Raw genomic sequence first — 20,128 nt, 5'->3', positions numbered from 1 at the left:
TTTCCGTATTCCCCTGGAAGAACGGAGCATTTGCCACGGAACATGGCCTGGTGATGCTTTTTCTCCAAATTGGGTCTGATCCTGCCCAGTTTTGCCGCAAAATCTTCAGCTGCTTGCCCGGGCCATTCTTTTAAAATCAAGGCACTTAACAAACTGCTTTTTCCACCCCTAAAAATAGTTTTGGTGTCTGGGACTCATGCAGGGGTGTGTTCCTGATGGTTAGGGGGTGGCTCTCTTCTTGCGAGCCAACAGGGCGATGTTTATAATGGGAAATGAATAGGAAATGCTTAAATTGATTAATTACAGTGACAGGAAATGCTAAGGAGCGTTTTCTCCTCCCCGAGGTGATGTCGCCTTGAGAGATGCAGAAGGGCCAAGAGGAGGCAAAAGGGCTTTAAACTAAAGGAGGGAGATTGAGGAAGGAATTGTTGACAATGAGGGTGGTGAGAGCCTGGCCCAGGTTGGGCAGAGAGGTGGTGGAGACATCCCAGGCCAGGCTGGACGGGGCTCTGAGGGGTTTGGCCGCGTGTGTCAGTGGTGGGATCAGGGCCAAAACTTTGCATTTCCATCACTTTTGGCGTATTTTCTTTTACTTGGCTGGCATCATATATAGCTGAAAATGAGAAAACTCTGGAAAAAAAAGATGCCCAAGCAATTCCTTTTCCCCCAGTTTTCATTTCACAGTTCACCTTTCTTTCTGGCTGTGATTTCTGCTGGGGCTTCTGGCTTCCTAGATAAAGGGTAAAAAAGACCAAAAAAGGAGGCATTTAATAATAGATCAAAAATGAGATTAAGCATTAAGTCAGCCCTCTCCTACGTTCTCCCTTTGCAAAAAAAAATTGCGAATTGGCTTGAAAAAGGAGCGAGAAAACAGTGAAGATCAAACCTGCGATTACGTATAGATGAGGTGTTTATATTTTATTTAATGAGTGTATGCGGCCAACCTTCTAGGAAAGCCACGCTCCCCTGGATTTCTGTATGTGATCAATAAACAGTAGAGATAAAGTGGAACGGGGAAAATTCAGCGAGTATTGAGCTCCAAAGGTGAATGCAATGGGCATCGTGAGCAGGAGCGCGCAGGGGTGGCTGCTTGGGACACCTGTAGGTCTGCGCACACCAAGTGACATTGGTGGTGGCTCCCAAAAAACAGGAGGCCTAACAAGATGCTGCTTGTTGTCCATCCCCAGTGATGCTTTGGATCAATTTTGACCATGTTGGGTAGAGTGGTGGGGTCTCAGAGGGAAGGGAACCCCAACGGGGTTTGTGCAAGATGAGATGTGACTTTCCTGGAGAGGCTTCACCTTGGCACCAGGTGATGAGTCCATCAGCCCAAGGCCTGCTATTGTTTGCTGTAACTCTTCTGGCTCCTATGTGTCTTCATTTTGGTGGGTCCCAGGTGGGAGGGTGGGAATTGGGACTTGGAATGGCCTTGGCTGCCTCACCAGCCCATGAGGATGCTCTCCTGGCTCATCCCAAAGGTCTCCAGAGCCAGTGTGGACATCATGGATGTTGACCGTGTGGGCTCAAGTGAACCAGATTGGGAGGATGTTCAAGGGGGAAGCTCTTGCTCATGTGTCCACTGGTGACAGGACAGCAGAGGAGACAACCTTTAGTCTGCCCCAACCTGTGGTTCTGTTTACCCTCAAGGAATTAAACAGGTTTAGGCCCCTCACACCAAGAAAGGCCTTGAGGTGCTGGAGCGAGTGGAGAGAAGGGAATGGAGCTGGTGAGGGGCTGGAGCACAAGTGTGATGGGAGCGGCTGAGGGAGCTGGGGGGTTCAGCTGGAGAACAGGAGCTGAGGGGAGACCTTCTGATCTCTGAACTGCCTGAAAGGAGCTTGGAGCCAGGGGGGTCGGGCTCTGCTCCCCAGGAACAAGCGCCAGGAGCAGAGGAAACGGCCTCAAGTTGCACCAGGGGAGGTTGAGGTTGGATGTGGGGAACAATTTCTTCCCCAAAGGGCTGTGGGGCATTGGAACAGGCTGCCCAGGGCAGTGCTGGAGTCACCATCCCTGGAGGGTTGGACAGACGGACATGAGGTTCTGAGGGACATGGGTCAGCGCTGGACTTGACAGCGTGAGGTTAATGGTTGGATTCAATGATCTTGAGGGTCTTTTCCAACCAAAATGATTCTATGAGTCTATAAATACGAAGAGGGACATGTGGCATAGCCAGTCCTCTCCAGTGTCGTCTTTGTCCAACACAAGACAACCCGCCCTGGGTAATGCCATAGGGATGAAGGCCCACGGCTCCAGCGGCAGAATATTTTTCTTGCTAAATCACCAACTTTTAAACGCGGTTTCCCAGCCCCTCTCACTCCACAACCGCAGCGGGGAAGAGGCTGAGGAGCTCCCTCCATCGCAGCCATGGGTGGTGTGGGCCTGGCAGGAGGAGAATGCGAGTGGCAACCCCACACATGGGTCTGGCGTGTGGGGCTGTGCTCACTCAGCAAGGGCTGCGGAGCACGAGACGAGGCAAAACCTGCCCGCCGGAAAGCTCCGCTCCCACGTGCAATTAGCATCCTCTGAGCTGCTCATTTATCTTCTTCATCACCATCTTGGTCTCAGCACTGTAGTTTTAGAATTGGAGAAGCTGTTTTGTTGCCTGCTGGGCCACTGCTCTTCTTTGTTCCCCGAAAAGGAGGAAAATCAGATGTGCCAGGGCTTAAACTTTAGGGAAAAAAAAACAATACAACAACAAAAAGCACCACCAAACAATAAATCTAGACTTTGGAAACAACCACTTGGAGGCAGAATGAGCCTCAACGTGAAAAGTGTTTGTCTTCCACCTTTTCCTGAGGCTGGCTGGGAGTAAAGCACGGGGAGAAGAAGGGGCAAGGATTGACTTTCTTTTAATTTCAAATATATTCCAATATATTCTTTTATTTAAATTGCTTTTTCAAGTTTGGGTGGAGCAGACCTCGCTGGACGTGGGCTGGAGGCAGGAATGCACCTATTTTATTGAGTTACCTATTTTTACGGTGAGGCCCTGAGGCAATAGCAAAGCCGAGGCCGCGTTGCGGGCTGCGTGCAGGCAAAAGGAGCCTTCTCCCCCCACAAATCCTGCTTCCCGGCACCAACAAGATCAACAGTGGAGATACGTGATTGAGTCAGCAATGCAGATGCCATCAAATCTCTGCTTTATTCCAGTGTATGAATCAGAGCAGTGCCGGAGCCTCATATCCTGCGTGTCCTGATGAAAGTGCGGTTACCTCCAAGGCAAAAAAATATGGTAAAATCCCATTATCCTGCCCGTCGTGAGCGCCTATAACTCACCAGCACCAGTAGCACTGATTTTATTGCAACTCTCGCAATAGCATGCATGGATAAGCCAAAATATTTATGTTTTTAAAATATTTAAAGACAAAGTGATCGAGTGTATCTATATGCGTACACGTGCATATATATCAATATAGAAATATGGTGGTTTTCTGGAGCACAAGCTGTGTTAATGCCCTGTTAGACCAGTAAGGGGAGCGTGTGCCACTGGTCTGGATACTGGGTGTTTAATGTATTTTTCCAATGTGTCGTATTCTTGGGGAGCAAGGGGGATTAGCTTGATTTGACTTCCCCACCATGCGTTTACATCCAAAATCAGCTTGATTTCCAGACTTTTCCCCTTTTAGTTTGCTGTGAAAATTGACACGCAGAAGCGAAACTCTTTATCCTCAGAAGTTCTCCGCTTCTCCTTGGCAAGACTTTTCCATCCCCACCTCCTGGATTTGAAGGCACGGACCTCATCCAGATCAGCGACAGCGCTTCCTTCTGGACCCGGTGTGGGACGTCGCGATGGGAGGGAAAGAGATTTGCAATTATGCTGTTTATATCCCCTAAACAGAGATACAACAGTGAGGTTTTGCAAGATATTGTCCCCAAGGGACAGCGTGGAGTTGTTTAAAAGCCATTTGTGCTCCTGGTGGAGTCAGAGAAGGACAATTTTCACCCCTTTTCCTCCTTTGAGGGGCTTGTTCGTTCCTTGGGGTTTTTCTGCACTGGATTCTACAGAAGTTGAGGGGATAACAAAGATTTCTGTTGTTCCCCGTCTGTAGATTTGAGGGAAAACTGCTTCAAATCCACAACCCTTAAGCTGCATCATAAATCTCGCTGCAGAAATACGGGGCCTAGACATTGATAATTAGGAGCTTGCACAATAAAGCGCTGGAATGTTTCACGCATGACACAACCTCTTTGGATCCAGCTGATGCTGTGCAGAGATCTGTGTGAAAGTTCTGGGCAGCCAAGCTGGAGTTTTTGCTCCTGTTTGTGCCTTTTTGAAGGAGAACATGGGAAGGAGTAATTAGTTTTCACCTGAAAAATGTCACTTCACAGTCGCTCGTTCATCCTCCGGCAAAGGTGTGTTTGGGGTGTAGGTATTTCCTGGCAACAAAGCCGAGATCTTACCAGCTCTTACATGAATGTTCTTAATTCTTTTCAGATGCAGACAAAAGTAATTGGAGGGCTGGTGGTATTTTGACATCCAGCTAGGAAATTATGACCTTGGATTTAGTCAATCAAATAATATCAAGATTAAGAGTGAAAATAGCTGAGCTTGTCAGTCGCAGGGAATTGTGTCGCAGCCTGGGCTCGAATCCATCACCTGAAATCAGGAGGCTCTGGCAGGGTATCCTTCATTCATCAGCAAGAGGCATCACAGAGAGATCATTTAACTGCAATTCATCAGTTTAGCAGGCGACTCAATTAAGTGGGGGCTGGAGAGAGAATCCCAGGGATTGAAGGGACCTGGAAAGCTCATCCAGTGCAATCCCCCCGGAGCAGGAACACCCAGCTGAGGTTCCACAGGAAGGTGTCCAGGCGGGTTTGAATGTCTGCAGAGAAGGAGACTCCACAACCTCCCTGGGCAGCCTGGGCCAGGCTCTGACACCCTCACCCCAAACAAATTTCTTCTCAAATTTAAGTGGAACCTCCTGTGTTCCAGTTTGTACCCATTGCCCCTTGTCCTATCACTGGTTGTCACCAAGAAGAGCCTGGCTCCATCCTCCTGACACTGCCCCTTTCCATCTTGATCCCCATGAATGAGTCCCCCCTCAGTCTCCTCTTCTCCAGCTCCAGAGCCCCAGCTCCCTCAGCCTTTCCTCACACGGGAGATGCTCCACTCCCTTCAGCATCTTGGTGGCTGCGCTGGACTCTCTCCAGCAGTTCCCTGTCCTTCTGGAACTGAGGGGCCACAACTGGACACAAGATTCCAGGTGTGGTCTCCCCAGGGCAGAGCAGAGGGGCAGGAGAACCTCTCTGACCTACTGACCACCCCCTTCTAACCCACCCCAGGTCCCATTGGCTTCCTGGCCACAAGGGCCCAGTGCTGGCTCATGCTCACCCTGCTGTCCCCAGGACCCCCAGGTCCCTTTCCCCTACACTGCTCTCTAATAGCTCATTCCCCAACTTACACTGGAACCTGGAGAGGGTGAGGGGAATGATTCTGCCTGTTGAAATGAACCTGTTGCCACCCGAAGACTATTTTTGCTGGTTGTTTTGTTGTGTTTCATGTTGCCTGGAAGGCTCATTGCAAGGAGAGCCCGGACAGGTGATGCGCTGCCATTAGCAACCCTGGTTTTTGTGTTGTATTCCATGCTTTGTGCATGGAAACACTTGTTCCGTGCGTTGTGCCGTGCCGGTTGTGGGAGGAGAAGATGGGGATGCTGCCTGGTAGCTGTTGAACAAAGACAAAGTCTCACCCTTTGACTGCTAATGAGTGAAGATTCATAATATTAATCACAAGTATTGAGTGCAAATAGGTTGTTACCCAAGTATAGGCTGCGTTTGCTGTTGAATTGATGTCAATCTCTCAACTCCTCGCTCCTTGGCACTAGCTCAAAGTAGGAGTGCTGGTTTCTGTGCTCTTTCCTTGCTGTCCCGTTGACTGTTTGATGCTTAAAACTGCACAGCAATCTCACGACTGCAGGGCTCCCTGCATCCTGATGCCAAACCTTCGATGCGTCTCCCATCGCTTGGCCAAGCCTGTTAAAAGCAAAACATCATTGTAGTGGTGGTGAAAAGACAGGGCTTAAAGAATTAAAGGGATTCATGAGCTTTTCCTCTACGTGGTTTGCCAGTGAGCTGAGCCGGGCTTAACTGTAGTCTGAATAGATTGTAGAGAACTTTGGGTGGACAGCTGCAAAACAAATGACTGAAGCAAAACTTCCTGCAGCCTGGAGTAAAGGGATAAGATTCTTCAGGTCCATCTCAGCTGTGTTCTTCTGTTTCTGTGGTCTCACTCATTGGTGAAGTAGTTTGGGAGGTTGGTGCAACCTCTGATTCTGCTGGGATGGGTCCTGTCTGGCATCAGCTGCCCTGAGACCATGGCAGTGGCATTCCAGCCCTTCATCAGTCTTGAAGAAAGAAGCTGGGCTAGAGGTTTCTTTGTGAATGTGGTATTTTAGACGTCTGCGTGTTCCTGAGTACATCCAAATACTCACTTTTCTGGGTGGCTATACCTAAATCTTCAGGTGGCTTCACTGCAGATGACTGCTTGGGATCTCTCCTCTGGTCTATGACAACGCTCTCGTTTTGCCCTTACGATCAACATCCATCTTGTATTCTTACAAAAGACTCAGTCTCATCCATGTTCCTTATCACCCCATACGTATGTTTGCGCCACCCCAATAACTTCTGAACCTGTCGGCTCGGCTTAGTCAAGCCCGACAAAGAGATCCAGGTCTGCAAGGGTAATTAAGGTTGCATAAGTCCATGAAAAACAGGCAGACAGGCATGAGGGATTGCTCAGGTACTTACGGAGCCTCGGGGAGAGGTGCAGCTGCAGCTTGTGTGAGCAGATACCAGACAGTCCAATCTTCCACCCATCCTGGTCAGGAGAACCACCAACCAGACCAGAACGTGGCCCCTCTGTTCCTTTGCTAGACCCCAGGCCCGTGGATTGTGGTCTCTATTTGCAGTTAAACTTGTTCTCAGTTTAAATGTGATGGTGGTTTGGACAGAAATAGCCCGAGTAGGAACTGGATGGTGCTGGGGAAACCTGTGGCTTGGTGGCAAGTGCAGCCACTCGCCTGCTTTCTGGAGCAGCAAAGGACTTCGGCAAATCCAAGGGACTCCAGGTTGTGAACATTTCCTCCTGGCTGGGTTTCTCACAAGTCCAGTTGTTCTCTTTCAACGAGAAGCAAGAGAAAATGAGAATTCATTTGGTTTTAATAAAAAATACCTCAGAGGAGATAAAGTAAAATGAACTGTTAGCAAGGGGAATAGGTGGGGATTAAAACCACATTGTTTTGCTGTTCCTTGCACATGCACGTGTAGCCAGACCCCTTCTCCTTGTGTAATGCGGGAGAACTAAATTGAAAAGGAGACTATAAATCAGGATGAAAGGGAAGCAAAGAGGATGAGTCAGCTCAGTTCCCGCCTACCTGAACCACGGGGAAGCCTGCACGACGGATTTTGTGCAAGAAAGATAATGCATCAGATTGATGACAGCCCGTGAGATACGGTGCGAGAGGTATGGAAATTGCCGCTAGGTACTTGAATGTCACCGACTGCACGGGATGAATTGTAGGTTGAGTTGCAACGATTTCACTAAAGCTTTGTGTATTAACATACAAACACCAAGCAAGTCCAATCTTTGCATTTTTATCCGCTTCAGTTTAAAAGTCAAACAGGCGCATTACACAAGTGTCATCCATTTGAGTCAATTGTTCCTTCGTGGAAAGGATGCACCTGGGCTTATTGATAATGTGATTGAGGTGCTTAGGAACACAAGTGTGTTGGGTTTATTCTCCCTTTAGTAACTTATTCTTGTTTCTGGCACTTTGCTAAAGTATTTTTTCAGTCTGATCTCTTCTGGAAGTCTCTGCTGTGTGGAGCATTAGTAACCAAGATGCTCTGTATGTCATTTTTCCTCTGTGAGTTTGACTTTCTTCATGTCTTCCTTTTGTAAATTTTAAGGTAATCTTGTTTGCTGGAGGAAAAACTGAGATGGAGAATAGAATCTAGAAATTGCGATTTTATACCTTCTAGTGTGTAGGCTCAATGGCTTTTTTTGTCTTGGTTAAACCCCAATCAGCTGAAATGCAAGTTAGTGGCCAAAACTCCCTGTTGATCTCCATCGAACCATCACTTCACCCATTTTACCTCCTCTGCTACTTGGCCTGTGCAGAGAAGATACAAATTCAGTCTCACACCCACCTGAGAAATAGCTTTATCTATGAGGTTTCAGGTTTGGGGGTAAATATTTTAGGTTGTAGGTGTCTCCTGCTGTCAAAGGAACGCAAGGGAAATTCTGCCTGGTGAAGGGGGTACGTGACTGGGAGCCCCGAATTTCTGCTTGTGCTTGGCTGGTTTTAAAAATCACATTTTAGGAGCTGTAGCCAACAACTTCACCGTTTTGCCTTTGTTCCCACCCTTAAACAGTTCCCGGCACCCAAGGAGGTGGTTCTGAGGATTAGTAATTGGTTTTAAAGCGATTGAAGATGGCAAGTGGTGTGGAACAGCTCGGTGTTTATTAATGGCTTGATATGACGAGGATTTATTTTACAGCAAGGTGAAATCGGCATCGCTTCATTGATCTCATCCCAGGTGATGGCACCTGATGGTCTGGCCCATCACACCTGATGCATGGGCTGAAACGTGGAGCCCTCTCGTTGCTCCTCCAGCACCTTCTCCTTCCTCTGGCCTCCTGCCACAGTTTGAATCTGGTTCTGTGTTTTTGGCTTTGTTCTTTCTAAATGTTTTCAATTTCGTTGGCTTCAGCTGATCCCAGTGGTGTCTTTTGATGATGTGCTTTATTCAGCTGCTTCTACTGCTTCAAGTGCAATAACACTCCTGAAGTTCAACCTGTATTTTAATTACACACACACAAAAAAGGACAAAGCGTAGTGTTGTTCTGTCACTGGTGGGAGAAAAGGAGGGTTTTTCGTAATCTTTAAAGATGATTGAATTTAAGACTCGACATAGTGGTTTTGGTGGCATATTGCTGTAATCATAAGGGCAAATTATTGTTTGTTCTTGCTTTCCTGGGAGCCGGTACTAGCATTGAATAAACACAAGTATTGCCATCTGTTGGATGATCTCGAAGCTCTTCAGGACCAATGAATGAAGAAGACTTGGAGAGTGTCATTAGTTCCTCTACCCGTACAGAAGCTGAAACAGCTTTCCAGGGCTCAGGTTGAGGTGACAACTACTGGGGACCACAACTCCTGATCCACAGCAGCCTATTTATTGTGCTCCCCACACCAGCTGGAGTGATTTCCATGTTTATTCTCCCATTTGCCCCTCTCATTGACCTCGGCTTTTCTGCACCGATGCTATAAAAAGCTTCACCGCCTGGTTTGGTAGGTGATGAGATTTCAAAGCGACGTGGTGTTGTCAGCCTGTGTGTTTCTGCAGAGCTGCTGTGAGTCGACTTGACTTTCCAGAGAGGGAGAGAAGGGACGGGAGGAGGAGAGCGTGTGTGCTTGGGGTTGTGTGAGTGCACGGTCCTCTCCTCCATGATGTCCAAGCAGCTCGCGTCCATCTCTGCAGAGAACCATGTCTTACTGCCTTGGTGGTTGTCAAAGTCAATCTGAGCGATCACCAAATTAAAGAAGCCGGCGTTTGCGCATCCATCACCCGGCACTGAGCCCGTGGGTTTGGTTTTAGGGAAGAACAGAAGAGAAATCGCTTTCTTGGGCAGACTTGGGTATTTATTACCTCCTTGAATGGTCTCTGTGATTTTGCCCACCAGCGCCAACATAAGACACCGCAAATGCAACTGCCCGTTGAAGATCACGGGATGGCACTGAGTGCAGTCTAGATCAGATCAGTTTGCCCCAAAACTCCACCCATAAATATACTTCTGCAAACATTTTAGGCAGGACTACCAAAGCCCTGCTCCCCCGTGCCCTCCTTTGCTGGCTGCTGTTGCTTTTCCTTCATCCCGTGAAGAGAAGCGTTGAACAACACGGGCATGGCTGCGTGGGCAACTGATCCACCAGTGATCTAGGTTAAAAGAAAATGTTTAATGAAGTAGTTTTTGCCACATTCATTTTACTTGAGCATCAGCTCTCCCTTTGCATGAGAATAGAAATGAATTTTCTTTCAAGTTCTGAAAACCTGAAGACATGCTGAACAGATCGAAATTGGCTCTACTTATAGGCTGCAGAATCCCTTTGAACAATAAACCAGTTTGTTTTAATTTAAACGATGTATTCAGCGCATTTAGCTTAATTTTCTTTAACTCCAAGTTTTACATGCCTTTTTCCTGCATTCTAATTGTTTTTTAAATTTGTGCCATAAATCCTAAGTACAGTTAAGAAGTGAGACCAGTCATTAAGAAACTTCATTTGCCGTTTTTAACCTAAATTGTGTTGACTTGCATGCTTTATTAATTTGTACAAATGCCCAACTGTGAAAATAGGACAAATTTCCAGTGTAGCCAGAGGCCTGATTTACAGAGAAATACGCCTGTTCTCCACCAGCAAAAGTCAGCGTTTCATTAAGAATAAAAAGACAAGAAATACAAAGCAAGACAGTTTCAATCGATCACTTAGAACTGAAGTATTCGGCTGTTTTGCATCAATAAATTCAGTGGGGAAGGTAGGATGGTGGAAGAAGGATTGGTGGGCAAGTTAGCAATAGCGTTTCTCAAGGACTCGTCTCAAGACCGGTGTTAATCAAAGTATTACCTAGTGATATAGCAGAAATAAATGGGATTTGGAGATGTCATCAAAAGAGGGGAAAATAGGACGTCCCGTCAGAAGAATGAATGACTTTAGGACTATTTGCCTGTAAGCAAATGCAAGTTCTGATAGAAAGATGGGGCTTCTATATTGGAACTGGAATGTATTAATCAATCATAGGCTAATTCTGATGTCCCAAAGACAAAGATGTATATACCGGGATCACATTTATCAACCAAGTCATTTCCACGAGCGACAAGGAATGCGAATGCCGCTGCAAAAGGTTTTGGTGAGGTATTGTTTAAAATGTACTATGCGTTCCTTGTCCACGTGGGAGAAAGATTGATTTCCACTGGAAAAAGTGCTAGAAATGACCTGGAAAAGAGAAAAAGCGGTTCACAAAACAATTAAAGGAGCATGGACAGTAAGGCAGTGACAAAAAAAAAGGCAGAGAAAAATTATATCCCTTCTCTATAAATACACTAGCATAAATACCGGAGAGAGAGAAGAGTTATTTAAGTTGAATGTCAATTCTGGCACTAGAACAAATGGCTCTGAATAAGTTTAGGCTGGAAATGAGCAGAATGGCTTCAAACCAAGTGAGGTTCTTGAATAGTCTTCTAATGGGGATTGTGTAACAGGGGCTAAAAACGTGGTTGCTGTGAAGATGGAGCCTGATAAATGTATTAATGGGATTATGCTACGTGGTTGACTTCGGTATTAAGGGATCAGACTCAGGATTTCCGGTCTTGTGCTTTTGTAAATATACTTAAGAATCCTGCAGGTAAAAACATAGAGGGGTTCTATTTTAAGAAATATTTTCATAATGATTCAACTTGGAGTTGGTTTCTCTCTTTCTAATGCACCAATAAGTGAATTGAGTGAACTGTGGAAAGAAGGAAGGTCCTTTCTGCACTGGGAAAAAGCAGCAGCTGGCAACCGTTTCCCTATTTTAGTGGCTGATTTTGGCAGCAAGCCTGTGCTGCTTAGATATACATTTTTAAAAAAATCAAAATTAGAGCATTTTGGTACATTATAGTAAAGTTAGGCCTTGAAATAGACTGCGCTCAAAATGATATTTATTATTGTTTACCTTTGTATTTATGCTTTTTAAAAAACCCACCGCACTAAATGTACAATAACATTTATTATCGATCTCACCGTTCACTTTATCAATCCCCATTTTCCTTCTTTACTCATAGTCCCCAGTTTTCCTGTTGCTTTGCTAAAGCCCCAGTAAATAAGACCAACAGCCTTTTTGTCAAAAGAAACCGGTTATTTTATGAAAGATGGGTGCCAGGTTCTTTTAGCACGATGTAGTCATGATCTCATGGTGCACTTTACACACTGCATTCCTGTACCTTTTATATTTTGATTCGGACTCTTCTCAGATCTGTCTGCAATTGAGATCACCACAATTCGGGAGAGCCGCTGGTATTGACGGGATGCCGCGTTGTAATGGAAAATTCACATTTTTCACGTAAACGAAAACAGCAGCCACGCAGATTGGTGCTTCCAAACACGAGCTGCGGGACTGGGAGGTTCATTCCAGCACTTCCAGGCTTTTATGGTGGAGGCTTCTGAATTTGAGTTGGAGGATTGAGTTGGAGGCTTTGCTGGTGGTGCAGCGAGCAGTGCAGTTGACTTTCTCGTAGCCCACCCTGCCTTCACCCCTCCATTCTACACTCTCATTACTCAAAGGTGAGGCAGCACCTATATTCAGTCTGAGGGCTCGACGCTGACTGTATCTCCTCATTGCTTCCCTGCATGTGCTTTTTATTCTCCTCCTCTATTCAGGATGCAAATGGCAGATGGTTTTTCATCTTCGGTTTCAAGATCTTCCCATTGGAGCCTTTCAGCCATTCAACCCCGTTAGCTTCACAGACTAGTTCCCTTAATTACCTCAACTTTCCCTTTTGAAATTGAAAACCTCACAGACCTGCTTTAATTTTGCTTAAGCTGAACCAATTTGTGGAAAACAGGCTCGAATTGAGTGATCACAAGCAGCTTTTATTACAACATCTCACTGTTTGCCTGAAGTCCACAGCAGAATCGCCTCTCGTTTGCTCAGCACCTATTTTGTTCAGAAGTCTGTTGGTTATTACATCCCGGACTTACAGAGCCCTGCTGTTAGTATTTGTTTTTCCTTCTATATCTGGAATTTAAGGCTCCCTTATCAGCCAGTTCCTAGGAGTATTTCTTTCTCTCTGTAGTCATTTTTGAAAGCTCTCTGCACACATCCAAATCCAACGGTGGGGTCTCCAGCGCACCTCTAACACAATCCCAACAGACAGCCTTTTACAGTCTTTTCCCTAAGTGACTTAAATCCAGAACGATGGTTTTATGCGTGCTATCGCTTTGGATTTCTAGCAAACACAGATGATTCACTCCGTTCACAGGAAGAACCGCGGAGCAGTGTCCCAGAAGATTATTTCAATAGAGTTTTGGCAGTGGATTTGGGGTAACTGTGGGTAGTGTGGGTCTGACTTTGCTTTGGAGCTTTGAGGGTGTGTTGGTTTGAGTTTTTAACCACCTGTTTACACGTTTACTGACCTTCTTTATTATATTATGCCTATAATTTCTAACAGGTTGTTTTTCTGACAGTCATGTAGCAAGAATTATCTCCAGTTTGTGGTAACCAAACCTGGGGAAAAGCAAAGGAGCTGGTTTAATCACACAGGTCTCTGTGAACGGAGTCTGCGTTCCCCATGTCCCCTGTCTTTCCAAGCACTCTCACCCATCTGGCAGGTCGTCAAGGCCCCTTAAAGCTGCATGGACTCAAGTTTGAGCTGAAGTGCTGGAAACTCACGGCAACAAAGCACATGCTTAAAATGATGCTTTTGTGCTTTCCTGAGCTGCTTGTTTTGCAGTCACTTTTAATTTAAGTTTAGACAGTGCTGAATGCTTAATTAAAAGAAGTGCTTTTGGTAGACAAGAGCGCAATGCCCGAGCTGCCCTGCAGTTACAATATGTAGGCGTTTGGGGATTATGTTATATACAAATGAAGTGATTGTTTCTTTTTAACTCCTGTTTAAATATAGTTTGAATTATGGAATATTTAGTAGAACAGAAGAAGCTGGCGCTTGCCAGCTTTTTCATACCAGTGGTTACCAGATGCTTCTGTATTTATAACCTCGCCATCTGTTCCAGGGTGGAGTTTGGGGTTGTCTAGGTATTTGGATGTGTCTTCTTTCTTGGGCGTCCCTGGAAAACTTGAAAGCATCTGTTTTGAGATGAAGGGGAAGCATGGTTAGCTGTAATACTCAAGGAATTCCAGGGAATTTTGCACAAAAGCAGCTGATTCTTACTTGTAGCCGGGCTCGGGAGAGGAAGGAGCCCTAAGCAAAGAGGCAGTGCTGGGATTTTGTGCCGTTACTCAGGACTCAAGAGTTTTGCTTGGCTGGCACCAGACTGAGCTGCTACTTCCTGCTCTTGGTCGTGTCGTTCTTAATAGTCACTGAAATTTCCAGGAGTTTTGCAATACAGAAGTCTCTTAATATGAGTTTTAAAAATTATTTCTGTGGATAAATTTTAATTAGATATGTTTTAGATATTTTTTTTTTTGATGGGTTCATGGAATTGCTGTGGAATTTCTGTGGGTGGTCAGAGGCACAAGGACAAGAAAACCCGCTCTACCATCACTCTGTGTCTGGCTCCGCCACAGCCTGGAGTGCCTTGTCATACTGAAATTGGGTTGCTGGCAGTTTTAAGGATGGGGAAAAACACATTTTGGTCAATAAACTTCTTGTGAAAAATATTCACCCAGTGATAGTAACAGCCTTTGGTTGCTAATGATCTGGGACATATTGGGAGAGTAGGGAAAGCTACATGTGTCTCTACCCATCCTCTGAGCCATCTGGTCTCTCAGGGTTTATTTGTAACCACTGTCCTCATCTCTCTTCATTTTCACTGAAATATGAAAATTAACCTTTTAGGCATTGTGGTTCTCTTGAAGAAAATAACATTGTGTGGTTATGCATGGTTTTATAAACAAAGCATAACACAGTCATTTAATTAATTTAGCTAGAATGTTTATTCTCAGATGTGCGGCAGACAAACTCAGAGTGTGATCCATAATATTCCACCTTAAACAAAACCTTCCACCCCATTTCTTGCCTCGAGATTTTCCTCTCAGATAGGCAGGTAAAATCAGAAACACTTCACTATGCTTTCATTAACAAGGGAATGGGCATTTCTTTTCCTGACCCTGTGTTAGGAGCAGGCAGTGTCCTCCAGCGTCTTGCCAAAAGCTTTCACTGCTTTTATCAACTTAATTTCTTCTGCCATCAGGATCTGGTTCCCCTGTGTGGGACGCTGACAGTTCACTGTATTCGCTCTTTGGATCCCAGCTGGCGCTGCACTGGGTCCAAACTTGAATTAGCATTTGGGAGGGAAATGTCTTTATGTCCGTGTGTCCATTTTGACACTACCTTTTCCTTTCCCAACATAGATATTGCCAGCGAGTGCTTCGTTTCATGTTCTAGCCCTTGCTGTGCTTTTTGGCCAGCAGTAGGGTGTATTGTTAAAATACTTCTTGTGCCCGTGGGGCCTTCAAAGTGCTTTATTTAAACGTACCGAGATGCCTTCACCTACCACTGAAATACAACTACTTATTCTGCAAAGCCTGGCAGCTGCTCTAACAGCAGGAGCAAGACCAGGCCACGGCTTTTATGACACAAAGGAGAAAAAAAATACCCATATCTATTAAAAACGGCAGGGAGAATGTAAATTGTCAGAATCTAATTGCCTCAAGTGGAATTTGGCCAGCATTCCAGATTAATGTTTCTTCTTTTGTGAAGCATGCTGTGGGATACCTGGTGGCCAAAAGCGGTCGGAGTCTCGGCAGGATTAAAAACGAGCTTTGCTCTGTAGTTGTTCCATGGTGGTTGAGCGATGTCTATTATCTGTTTAGCACCCACAGCACCCTGGGGCTAAGAACTGACTGAATCCTATGAAATCTGATAGGAGCGTCTGAGGTTAAAAGCGTGGTCTGAAAACATTCCGTGAAGCTTGTAAAATGCGCAGATGGTCCGGCTTTGCTGCTGTCTCCTGTGGAAGGGAGGAGAAAGGTTAAAAAAAGATCTACCCGAAGGTCTGCAGAAGGGAAAGGATGAAAATTCGGGGTCCTCCCCTTAGATTGTCATTCCCTTGAGGAGCGATGGATGTTTTTCTCAGGTTTATTCCATGCCTTGGAAGTGTGCCACGGAACTGTGCATTAGCTGGCTCTGCAATGCCTTAATACCTGCTCAAAGTGACTCGGTGTAATTTATAGCAGATTGGAGACGCTGGCATATTGGATGTGAGAAATGCTTACGAGTAAGTGGAATGAGGAAGAGGGAATTTGGTGAGGGAAAGAGGTAGAGGAGGACACAAAAGTGTCATGGGCATTCACTGTACTCAGTTGCAGCTGCCAACTGTAGAGCTGCTTGAAAGGTAATATAAGGGAGGTTCCCAGCATGGAATCATACAGAGGTGTCTAAATATGTTGTTCCGTGAGCAGCGGGACTCAGGAACACAGTTTTTCTTAGATTCTCTCTTTTCCTGATGATACTGAAAAGTCAGCAAAAAGTCTCCTTAACACTGTTTCCTTCCTTCCTTCCTTCCTTCCTTCCTTCCTTCCTTCCTTCCTTCCTTCCTTCCTTCCTTCCTTCCTTCCTTCCTTCCTTCCTTCCTTCCTTCCTTCCTTCCTTCCTTCCTTCCTTCCTTCCTTCCCTCCCTCCCTCCCTCCCTCCCTCCCTCCCTCCCTCCCTCCCTCCCTCCCTCCTTCCTTCCTTCCTTCCTTCCTTCCTTCCCTCCCTCCCTCCCTCCCTCCCTCCCTCCCTCCCTCCCTCCCTCCCTCCTTCCTTCCTTCCTTCCTTCCTTCCTTCCTTCCTTCCTTCCTTCCTTCCTTCCTTCCTTCCTTCCTTCCTTCCTTCCCTCCCTCCCTCCTTCCCTCCCTCCTTCCTTCCTTCCTTCCCTCCCTCCTTCCTTCCTTCCCTCCCTCCTTCCTTCCTTCCCTCCCTCCTTCCTTCCCTCTTTCCCTCCCTCTCTCCTTCCTTCCTTCCTTCCTTCCTTCCTTCCTTCCTTCCTTCCTTCCTTCCTTCCTTCCTTCCTTCCTCCCTTCCTTCCTCCCTTCCTTCCTTCCTCCCTTCCTCCCTCCCTCCCTCCTTCCTTCCTTCCTTCCTTCCTTCCCTCCCTCCTTCCTTCCCTCCCTCCTTCCTTCCTTCCTTCCTTCCTTCCTTCCTTCCCTCTTTCCCTCCTTCCTTCCTTCCTTCCTTCCTTCCTTCCTTCCTTCCTTCCTTCCTTCCTTCCTTCCTTCCTTCCTTCCTTCCTTCCTTCCTTCCTTCCCTCCTTCCTTCCCTCCTTCCTTCCTTCCTTCCCTCCCTCCCTCCTTCCTTCCCTCCCTCCTTCCTTCCTTCCCTCCCTCCTTCCTTCCCTCCTTCCTTCCTTCCTTCCCTCTTTCCCTCCCTCCCTCCTTCCTTCCCTCCCTCCTTCCTTCCTTCCCTCCTTCCTTCCCTCTTTCCCTCCCTCTCTCCTTCCTTCCTTCCTTCCTTCCTTCCTTCCTTCCTTCCTTCCTTCCTTCCTTCCTTCCTTCCTTCCTTCCTTCCTTCCCTCCCTCCCTCCCTCTCTCCTTCCTTCCTTCCTTCCTCCCTTCCTCCCTTCCTCCCTTCCTCCCTTCCTCCCTTCCCTTCCCTTCCCTCCCCTTCCCTCCCCTTCCCTCCCCTTCCCTCCCCTTCCCTTCCTTTCCCTCCCCTTCCCTCCCCTTCCCTCCCCTTCCCTCCCCTTCCCTCCCCTTCCCTCCCCTTCCCTCCCCTTCCCTTCCCTTCCCCTCCCCTCCCCTTCCCTCCTTTCCCCTTCTCCCCTTTCCCCTTTCCCCTTCCTCCCTTTCCCCTTCCTCACTTCCCCCTTTCCCCTTTCCCCTTCCCCCTTTCCCCTTTCCCCTTCCCCCTTTCTCCTTTCCCCTTCCCTTCCCCCTTCCCCTTCCCTTTTCCTTTTTTTAAAGTTACCAAACACGCAGTGTGCTGGTGTCCCCCCAAGAAGCAGACAAGTTCCACACATCTCACTTGGTTCAAAAGTATCGATATCCAAATTCCGTGGAATCTACCAACCCACCTAAAGCACTGGGGTCCCCACACATCTTATGTAGGCAGCATCCAAACCACAACCAAAGAAAAGTGCCTTATCTCTACTGATGGGGTCTTACCCGTGTCCCGAGCTGGTCTGAGGATGTGTGGTCCCTTCCAGGAATTCCTGGTGCTGGTGTGAGGTTCCAGAGATCCTGGGATCCACGGGAGGTCAGGCAGGTTGTCCCACCTGGGTCACCAGAAAATGATACCGAAAAGTCAGCAAAATGATTCCTTAACACTGTTTTGAAAGTGTTAAAAAGCAGCACTTTTATTGCAGCGCGACAGACGCTCTGAGGATCATTCCTCTGATCGAGTGTGCGCATGATTTGCACTTCTTGGTATTTTTATTACATATTTATTTGTTTGCACCACTTAGTTAATGCATTAAACAGAAATTATTTCCATAACCCTGCCTTTTACCGATAGTCCATCTTCGGTATTCCAGAGGCTTCATCAAGGGTCTCCAGTGGTCTCTGGTGTCGGCTTCTTGACTTAATTTCTTGAGCATGTTGTCATTTTGTGCTGCTGCTCAGCAAAAGTAACGTAGCTCTTTCTTCATTTAGTGGAACATTCCACTTTCCCAGCTTGCAAGCCAAGCGCATCCCGCTTTGCCTCATGTCCAGTCTCTGCAGAGCTATTGTTTCTCTGTTAGGTTTCTGTTACATTAGACCTAGTCTTGCTATGTTAGGCTGAGTCTTGCTACATTATGCCTTGGGGTTTCTAGAAGATTTTTGTTCCTGTTATCACCTATAGCCTCGAACTGCCACCATTTCTTCTGTCCCCTACCATGGGCCCTCACCCCATTTCCCTTTCTCACCACCCCCAAAACTCCTTCTTTTCTTTATTGTAAATCTTTAGATTCTTCTTTATTGCTGCCTCCCTGGGAGCCCCAAGCACCCCCTGAATCCCATACCTTCTTATTGCTGTTTAGGCTGCTTTCCTTTGGGAAACCAGGCTGAGAAGTGGTAGGAGGAGTAAAAAGGCTTCTCCTTGCTAGAGAAGGAGTCGGTCAACTTTCTATATCACTTATTTTATTGTTTAAACTATTATTCATCCCAGGTTACTGATTCTACCCATCAGGATCCACTTCTGATGTGAAAATTTTGTACATGTTCTTGGATACTGTGTATGAGAAAACAAAAAGCCAGGTAGCAGAAGAGGTGGAAAATGAGGATATTTGAAGATGGGGATTTTTCTGTTGGGATTTACAGACGGCAGTTGAGCAGTGGCTTTTTAGCTTGGTGGAAGGGAAACTGAAAACTCCTCTTTAGTACCGATCTGCTCTACATTAGAACAAGAAGGGTAAGTACATGGAGAAGGGAATTAAATCTCCAGGTGTCTTCGTCAAGATAATGTGTAAAGCCTTGACAGCACTACCTGAAATAAAGACTTGCCAGACTGGCTGCTATCCTGAAAGCTTGTTTTGTTTGGGGAGAAATTGTTCTCTTGTGTCCTGGAGTGCACGTTCTCTGTTTGAATTTCTTCCTCAGCGAGGTCCTGAGGGGGATTTATTGCCTCCCCATTTCCTCAAGCAGAGCTCCGGGTGGAACAGCAAAACCTCGAGCCCTGGTAGAGTGGGAGCAGATGTGCGTGCTAGAACAACGTGGGTGTGTTCGATGATTCGGATGTTAATTTTGTCTTTACACTGTGCAATGCTGTCATAGTCTTTTTCTTTTTCCCTGAAAAATATAAAGGATTGTTTCTCAGAGCCTTTGAACCTGCAGTTCAGCATGTTCCCTGCTCGGGAGATTGGATTTTGTGTTGTTTATCAAAGGGTAGACCTGTGCCCCCCTCCTCACCCCCTGCCGTTTTCTCATCTCAATATAAAAGTTGGTTTCTCCTTGCATTCTTCACACACATGTAAATGACTGTTAAAATGCGCAGGACGGTGGAAAAGTGGTTTCTTGCAGATTTGAAGTGCTCATGTTTTATTAAAGCGGAGGTTTTCTGGAGCTTTGTGGCCACAGCGACACTGGAGTTGCCACCCTCCCCTCTCCTATGGAGATAAAACCCTGCTTTTTCCTGTGAAATTCCCTCAAAAGTTGTCAGTTTGTGTGCTCTGAGAGGAGATTTGATTCCCATAGATATCAATGCCTTTCATGGGGGCCGTGGAATATAAAATTAAAGTGCATAAAGCAAGGAAGCAGAGCACTGGACCTGTTTGATTTGCCTTTGTTGTGAGAAGATGTTGGCACCATTACTTGACTTTATTTTCCCATTGCTTTTCTTTTTTCACTTTTGTCTCAGTCACCATCTGTTGCATGATATGTTCGATAATTGCGGCCCTAAATTTTACATAGCTGCTGTGGCTTAACATTTAGCCACTAATGACATTTAACACCTCCATACTATTTAATAGTACTTTGTCCAGAATGAGTGTTAATTTGTGCTGTTAATGCTGAC

The 20,128-nt window shown here is 46.3% G+C and overlaps 1 protein-coding gene across 1 annotated transcript in view; it reads left to right on the top strand.

Annotated features, from left to right (window-relative positions):
- Nucleotides 1-20,128, top strand: part of EXTL3 (exostosin like glycosyltransferase 3) — a 159,470-nt gene that overhangs the window by 4,418 nt on the left and 134,924 nt on the right. The window lies entirely within an intron of this gene.

This window comes from Patagioenas fasciata, chromosome 3 (assembly GCF_037038585.1).
Source record: "Patagioenas fasciata isolate bPatFas1 chromosome 3, bPatFas1.hap1, whole genome shotgun sequence".
NCBI lineage: Eukaryota > Metazoa > Chordata > Aves > Columbiformes > Columbidae > Patagioenas > Patagioenas fasciata.
This window is presented reverse-complemented; position numbering and strand designations above follow the sequence as displayed.